The sequence below is a fragment of the Neomonachus schauinslandi genome, chromosome X (genome assembly GCF_002201575.2).
Source record: "Neomonachus schauinslandi chromosome X, ASM220157v2, whole genome shotgun sequence".
Lineage (NCBI taxonomy): Eukaryota > Metazoa > Chordata > Mammalia > Carnivora > Phocidae > Neomonachus > Neomonachus schauinslandi.
The window spans coordinates 27,900,767-27,909,396 of NC_058419.1; the positions used below are offsets into that span (position 1 = coordinate 27,900,767).

The window sequence follows — 8,630 nt, forward strand, 5'->3', positions numbered from 1 at the left end:
TTAGTTATTTGTGTTTTCTCTTTTTTCTTAATTAGGTTGGCTAGAAGCTTATTGATTTTAATTATCTTTTCACAGAACTAGTTTTATATTTCATTGATTTTTCTCTATTGATTTTCTGTTTTCAATTTCATTGGCTTCTGCTCTCATTTTTATTATTTCTTTTCATCTGCTTTTTTGAATTTAATTTGCTCTTCTTTTTCTAGTTTTCTAAGATAGAAACTCAGATGATTGAATTTAGAGCTTTCTTCTTTTCTAATATATACAAACATACTATAATTTTCCCTCTTCTTTTCTAATACATGCATTATTGAATGCATACATTTGAATGTTATACATTTCCCTCTAAGCATTACTTTCACTGTATCTTACAAATTTGGTTAAGTTCTATTTCCATTTACACTGAGTTCAAACTATTTTAAAAATTCTCTTGAAATTTCTTCTTTGACTCCTGTGTTATTTAGAAATGTTTTGTTTAATCTCCAGTATGTCTGTCTTTCTGTATTGATTTCTTTACACAATGATTTGAGAGCAGACATATGATTTCTACTCTTTTTTAATATATTAAGGTTTATTTTATGGCCCAGAATGTGGTCTATCATGGTGAATGTTCCTATAAGTTCGAGAAGAACATGTATTCTGCTGTTGTTAAATGAAGCTGTCTATAGATGCCAATTATATCCAGTTGGTGGTGGTGCTGAATTCAGCTATGTCTTTACAGAAATTCTGCCTGCTGCATCTTTCCATCTCTGATAGAGGGATGTGAAGTTTCCAGCTATAAAAGTGGATATATCTATTTCTCATAGTTCTATAAGTTTTTGCTTCAAGTATTTTGATGACCTGTTATTATGTGCATACATGTTAAAGATCATTATGTCTTGGAGAAGTGACCCCTTTGTCTTATTAACGTCCTTCTTTATCCCTAATAAATTTCCTTGCTCTGAAGTTTGATCTGTCTGAAGTTATATAGCTACTTTTATTTTCTTTTAATTATTATTAGCAGAGTATATCTTTTTTTATCCATTTACTATTAATCTATGTGTTTTTATATTTAAAGTGGCTTTCTTATAGACAGCATATAGTTGGGTCTTGGGTTTTTTTTAAGATTTTATTTATTTATTTATTATTTATTTATTTGACAGAGAGAGATAGAGAGAAAGAGAGAGAGCACAAGCAGGGGGAGCAGCAGAGGTAGAGGGAGAAGCAGGCTCCCTGCTCAGCAAGGATTCCAACACGGAGCTCAATCCCAGGACCCCAGGATAATGACCTGAGCCAAAGGCAGACACTCAACCAACTAAGTCACCCAGGTGCCCTGGTTTTTTTTTTAAAGATTTATTTGTTTGAGAGAGAGACAGAGAGAGTGAGCTTGAGTGGGGGGAGGGGCAGAGGGAGAGAATCCTCAAGCAGACTCCCCACTGAGTATGGAGCCTGACACAGGGCTCACTCTCACGACCCTAGAGATCATGACCTGAGCTTAAACCAAGAGTCAGCCGCTTAACTGACTGAGCCACCCAGGTGCCCCAGGTCTTGTTTATTTTATCATTTCTGATAATCTCTGTCTTCTAATTAGTGCATTTAGACTCTTAATGTTCAGAGTGAGGTAATGTGCCTTTTAATAACAAATTAATCCTAATTCCTCCTTCCCATTACTTGCATCATTGCTGTCATTCATTTCACTTACACATAAATATATACCATAAGCATACATAATTTAATACACTGTTGCTATTTTTTGAACAAACTGTTGTCTGTTAAATCAATTATGAGTAGGAAATAAAAAGCTTTATTTTACTTTTACTTATTTCCTTCTCTCACACTCTTCCTTTCTTCATGTAGACCCATTTGTGACCTATATTATTTTTTTTCTTCCAAAGAACTTTTAACAGATCTTGCAAGGCAGGTGTACTGGCAACAAGTTCTTTCAATTTTTGTTTGTTTCAGAATGGCTTGTTTTCCCTTTCCCTTTTGAAAGATAATTTCACAGGGCACAGAATTCTTGGTTGGTGTTGTTTCTTCTCTCTCAACACGTTCAATATTTCACTCTAATCTCTTACTTGCATAGTTTTTGAGAAGAAATCATGTATAATCCTTATCTTTGCTCTTCCATAAGTAAATTGTTTTTCTTTAGGCTTTTTTCATATTTCTTTTTTCACTTTTGATTTTCTGAAGTTTGAATATGATATACCTTGGTATAGTTTGAAAAAAACCCAAAACATTTTTCCTGCTTGATGTTCTCTGAGCTTCCTCGATCTATGGTTGGATATCTGACATTAATTTCAGGAAATTCTCGGTCATTATTGTTTCAAATATTTCCTCTGTTCCTTTCTTTCTTCTCCTATGATATTCCCATTACATGTATGTTACACCTTTTTTAGTTGTCTCACAATCCTTAGATATTCCCTTCTGTGCCTTTCAGTCTTTTTTTTTATTTTTTAATTTTTTTAAGATTTTATTTATTTATTTGACAGAGAGAGACATAGCGAGAGAGGGAACACAAGCAGGGGGAGTAGGAGAGGGAGAAGCAGGCTTCCCCGCAGAGCAGGGAGCCCGATGTGGGGCTCGATCCCAGGACCCTGAGATCACGACCTGAGCCGAAGGCAGATGCTTAACGACTGAGCCACCCAGGCGCCCCTCAGTCTTTTTCTATCTTAATTTTCAGTTTGGGAGTTTTCTATTGAAATATCCTCACACACAGAGATTCTTTCTTCAGCTATGTCCAATCTGCTAATAAGTCCATCAAAGGCATTCTTTATGTTATAGTATTTTTTTTGTCTCCACCATTTCTTTTTGGTTCTTTTTTAGAATTTCCACCTTTCTGCTTACATTGTCCATTTGTTCTTGCATGTTGTGAATTTATCCATTATAACCCTTAGCATATTAATCATAGTTGCTTCAAACTCCCAGTCTGATAATTCCAACATCCCTGCCATATCTGATTTTAAGCCCAGTGCTTGTTCTGTCCTTTCAAACTGTGTTTTGTGCCTTGCTATCTGGACATTATGTACTGGGTAAAATGAACTGCTGTATATAAATCTTTAGTAATGTGGTGGAAAGGTGTTGTGGGGCAGGGAAGAATTCTATAGTCCTATGATTAGGTCTCAATCTTTTAGTGAGCCTGTTCCTTTATATTTTGAACTTCACGTGTGCTTCTCAGTTTTCTTTCTTTCCCTTAGTTGAGGCAGGTTGGCTAGAGGGTGCTGGAGTGGAATATTTCCCTTCCTCCGCATGGAAGGATAGAACTGGCTGGAGTTGGATATTACCCTTCCCCCAGGTCAATTAGGTTAGGTTAAAATTCCAGAAAGTTAAATTCTGCTTAAGTAGTTTCTCCTGAGGACCTGTTTGGAAGAACAGAATGCTGTGTCATGGTTTAAAATGGTTCCTTTCCCCATCTCCCTGAAAATTGCATGGGGATCTTTCACTAAAATCCACTGTGAGACTCCAGTCAAACTCTTGGAGGTACAACTCACAAGTGTGCTCCTCTTCCAATGTCTGGATCCCCCTGGAATTTTTTATTACTCTGACTGGTCTACACTGGGTCTCCAGCAATTTTTAAATTACAGTTTAGGTTTTCCTACTCCAACACTGATTCCCACAGGGGTTTCTGCTTGTGGGCTTTTCACTAGTAAGTTGTAATTCTCTGGGTTCCCTTGTCTGTCACTTCAATTTTGCGTGCCTTAGTTTGTCCTGTGACCTCACTTCTCTTATGGATCTAAGAAGAGTTGTTGATTTTTCAATTGGTTCAGCCTTTTTTTTTAAAGACTTTATTTATTTATTTATTTGTCAGAGAGACACAGAGAGAGAGAGAAAAAGAAAGAGTGTACAAGCATGGGGAGTGGCAGGCAGAGGGAGAAGCAGGCTCCCACTGAGCAAGGAGCCCAATGCAGGCCTCAATCCCAGGACCCTGGAATCATGACCTGAGCCAAAGGCAGACACTTAACCAACTGAACCACCCAGGCATCTCTTAATTGGTTCAGCTTTTTACTTGTACAGATGGAGTGGCTACTTCCAAGCTCCTTGCATGTCAAACTTGAAACCAGATATCTTACTGATTTTTCTTGTAGTTTTATTTCAGTATCAAATAATGAACATAGAAGAGTTCCTTTGCTTACCCTTATCCTTCATTAATTTTACAATCATGAAAAAGTTTTTAAAAGCAAAGAAACAAAGGATTAGAATAATAGAGCAGCAAGAAAATAAATATAAAGAAAAGATGAAAGAATAAACAAAATAAATAAAACAATGTGTCCCTTCCATGCATACATCCCCCACATAGGATGTGTACATGGGGAAAATGCAAGAAATTAGTCATTTTCATTAAAGAAGAGTGTATCATGAAAAACTCTTAAATTCCTTTAATTAATATTTTTGAAAGGATGAATTATGAGTGAAATATCTTTTTAAAACTTAAGCAGCTTTGTACAGATAGTAATGGGACAAAAACTGTAGTAAGTTTCCGTTGGTGTTTCATTTCTATCCTAGTGATAAACAGATTAAAATGTAAATTAACTTAAAGAAAGGACAAGAACCATGTGATCTTCTCAATTGATGTAGAAAAAGTATTTGATAAAATACAGCATCCTTTCTTGATTAAAACTCTCCACAGTGTAGGGATAGAGGAAACATACCTCAATATCATAAAAACCATATATGAAAGGCCCACAGCAAATATTATTCTCAATGGGGAAACTAGGAGCTTTTGCCCTAAGGTCAGGAACACCACAAGGATGTCCGTTCTCAGCACTGCTGTTCAACATGGTACTAGAAGTCCTAGCCTCGGCAATCAGACAACAAAAAGAAATAAAAGGCATTCAAATTGGCAAAGAAGAAGTCAAATTCTTGTTCTTCACAGATGACATAATCCTTTATGTAGAAAACCCAAAAGGCTCCACACCAAAATTGCTAGATCTCATATGGTAATTCAACAATGTGGCAGGATATAAAATCAAGGCACAGAAATCAGTTGCATTTCTATACACTAACAATGAAACAGAAGAAAGAGAAATTAGGGAATCGATCCCATTTACAATAGCACCAAAAACCATAAGATACCTAGGAATAAACCTAATCAAAGAGGTAAAGGACCTGTATTCTGAAAACTACAAAACAATTATGAAAGAAATTGAGGAAAACACAAAGAAATGGAAAAAACATTCCATGCTCATGGATAGGAAGAACAAATATTGTTAAAATGCCTATGCTATCCAGAGCCCTGTACACATTCAATGCAATCCCTATCAAAATACCATCAACATTTTTCACAGAGCTGGAACAAATAATCCTAAAATTTATATGGAACCAGAAAAGACCCCACATAGCCAGAGGAATGTTGAAAAAGAAAACCAAAGCTGGTGGCATCACAATTCTGGACTTCAAGCTATATGACAAAGCTGTAGTCATCAAGACAGTATGGTACTGGCACAAAAACAGACAGATCAATGGAACAGAATAGAGACCCCAGAAATGGACCCTCAACTCTATGGTCAACTAATCCTTGACAAAGCAGGAAAGAATGTCCAGTGGAAAAAAGACAGTTTCTTCAACAAATGGTGTTGGGAAAATTGGACAGCCACAGGCAGAAGAATGAAAGTGGACCATTTTCTTACACGATACATAAAGATAAACTCAAAATGGATGAAAGACCTAAATGTGAGACAGGAATCCATCAAAATCCTAGAGGAAAATACAGACAGCAACCTCTTCAACCTCGGCCACAGTAACTTCTTGCTAGACATGTCTCCAAAGGCAAGGGAAACAAAAGCAAAAATGAACTTTTGGGACTTCATCAAGATAAAAACCTTTTGCACAACAAAGGAAACAGTCAACAAAACCAAAAGACGACCTACAGAATGGGAGAAGATATTTGCAAATGTCTTATCTGATAAAGGGCTAGTATCCAAGATCTATAAGGAACTTATCAAACTCAACACCCAAAAAACAAATAATCCAGTCAAGAAATGGGCAGAAGACATGAACAGACATTTCTGCAAAGAAGACATACAAATGGTCAACTGACACATGAAAAAATGCTCCACATCACTCAGCATCAGGGAAATACAAATCAAAACCACAATGAGATACTACCTTACATCAGTCAGAATGGCTAAAATTAACAAGTCAAGAACCAACAAAAGTTGGCAAGGATGCGGAGAAAGGGGAATCCTCTTACACTGTTGGTGGGAATGCAAGTGGTACAGCCAGTCTGGAAAACAGTATGGAGGTTCTTGAAGAAGTTAAAAATAGGGCTACCCTATGACCCAGCAATTGCATTACTAGGTATTTACTCAAAGGTTACAAACATTGTGATCCAACAGGGCACCTGCACCCCAATGTTTGTAACAGCAATGTCCACAAGAGCCAAACTATGGAAAGAGCTGAGATGTCCATCAACAAATGAATGGATAAAGAAAATGTGATATATATAATGGAATATTACTCAGCCATCAAAAAGAATGAAATCTTACCATTTACATCAATGTAAATGAAACTGGAGGGTATTATGCTGAGTGAAATAAGTCAGTCAGAGAAAGACAATTACCATATAGTTTCACTCATATGTGGAATTTAAGAAACAAAACAGGATTATAGGGGAAGGGAGGGAAAAACAAAATAAGATGAAATCAGAGAGGGAGACAAACCATAAGAGACTCTTAACTATAGGAAAGGTTGCTGGAAGGGAAGTGGGTGGGGGAATGGGGTAACTGGGTGATGGGCATTAAAGAGGGCACATGATGTAATGAGCACTGGGTGTTACATACAACTGATGATTTTTACTGGAGTCTACATCTGAAACTAATGATGCACTATATGTTAACTAATTAAATTTAAAGAAAACAATTTTAAAAAATAAAATGTTAATGAACATCCATGGCAGTCCTATCATAAATGTGAACAATAAACAGTTCATCTAAATTTAGAAATAAATTTCCTGGATGAAGTTTTTCATGAAGGAAAGGATACTTTGACTCACTAAATATTTATTGGCTGATTGGCCTCCAGCTCGAAGCCTGCACCCTTACTAACTTTGAAACTTCAAACAAGTTAGTTTATCTCTCTTGGAATAATTTTTTTCAACTTTAAAGTAAGGGGATTAGTTTTTATCCCTTTCCTTTTAATATTTATTGAGAATCAACTATGTGGCAGATAGTGCACTAGAAGCTATTGCACAAATCATTTCATTTAATCTTCTCTATAACTCTATGAGGTAAGAATTATCATCTTCATTTTACATGTAAGGCAACAGATATTTTGTAGTTGAGTACTCTAACCTCTCCAAACTTTTATTTAAAAGCCTATTAGGGAAAAACTCTACAACTTGCTTTGAGTAAATAAACTTAAAACGATGTTAGGGTTTATGTTCACACCAGTTCTATCACACTACTAGAGTAGTTGGTTCTTACTCCTGTAACATGCTGCTTTAGGAAGTAGCTTATTTATCAATTTTACCATTTTCAAAAGGTAAACAATATTGATGAAAATGTCACCTAGATTCAATATTCAATGATCTTAACCTCATTGCTGATTAAATTTCCACCTTTCTAGTATGAAGTCTTTCTAGGTAAAGGTCACTGGAGTAAAGGACAAAATGTCCACTCAGTGAAAATCTTTAATAATTCATTTTGTAATAAAAAATGGTTGGAGTGCTCGCTTCGGCAGCACATATACTAAAATTGGAACGATACAGAGAAGATTAGCATGGCCCCTGCACAAGGATGACACGCAAATTCGTGAAGCGTTCCATATTTTTCTCAGATCTGTACCTCTGAAACAAATAATGCAATATATGTTAAGAAAAAAAAAAAAGAAGAAGAAGAAGGTAGCGGGAGGGGAAGAATGAAGCGGGGGAAATCGGAGGGGTAGACGAACCATAAGAGACGATGGACTCTGAAAAACAAACAGGGTTCTAGAGGGGAGGGGGTGGGAGGATGGGTTGGCCTGGTGGTGGGTACTGAGGAGGGCACATTCTGCATGGAGCACTGGGTGTTATGCACAAACAATGAATCATGGAACACTTCATCTAAAACTAATGATGTAATGTATGGGGATTAACATAAGAATAAAAAAAAAAGAAAGAAAAAAAATGGTTGGAAAATCATGATGCTTATGGAAGGAGACCCTTTGGAGAACTGAGTTGTTTTTTTTTCCCCCCAGAGGATCTGAAATTAACTTGGTGCTAAAAAAAAGAGGAAGTCTGAAGGAACATGTTTAAAACAAGTTCCCCTGTAGCAACACAGTAGTAAGGTATAAGAAGAAAAATTAAATTCAGCTTCAGGTTTTGTAGATGACTAAAAGCAGCCTGAATTATAGAAGCGAATCAGTCTCATACTTAGCAGGATAATTTTTGCCATAACTATTAAGCTAGAGTCTTTCAGGTAAAAAAAAAAAAAATGGAAAGAAAGTTTATTGTATCATTAGGATACAAATAACATATTAATTAGAATAGTAGTTATCATGTCTTAATTAGGAACTGTGGTATAGGGGTCATCCACACAAAAGTTATTCCTTAGACTATATATTATAGAATGTGGAACTCCATTTGTAACATAATTTCAGGGGATTATAGATCTTCACTATTTTCCTCAAAAGAGATTTGTGCTTTCACAGTCTCTTTATGTTGAAATTACAATTTAATCAAA

General features: G+C 36.0%; 1 non-coding gene across 1 annotated transcript; it reads left to right on the forward strand.

Annotated features, from left to right (window-relative positions):
• The first annotated feature begins 7,634 nt into the window (after positions 1-7,634).
• LOC123323438 lies at positions 7,635-7,741 on the forward strand. Its single transcript, XR_006539383.1, has one exon. It is a non-coding gene; the product is annotated as a U6 spliceosomal RNA (small nuclear RNA).
• The last annotated feature ends 889 nt before the right edge of the window (positions 7,742-8,630 follow it).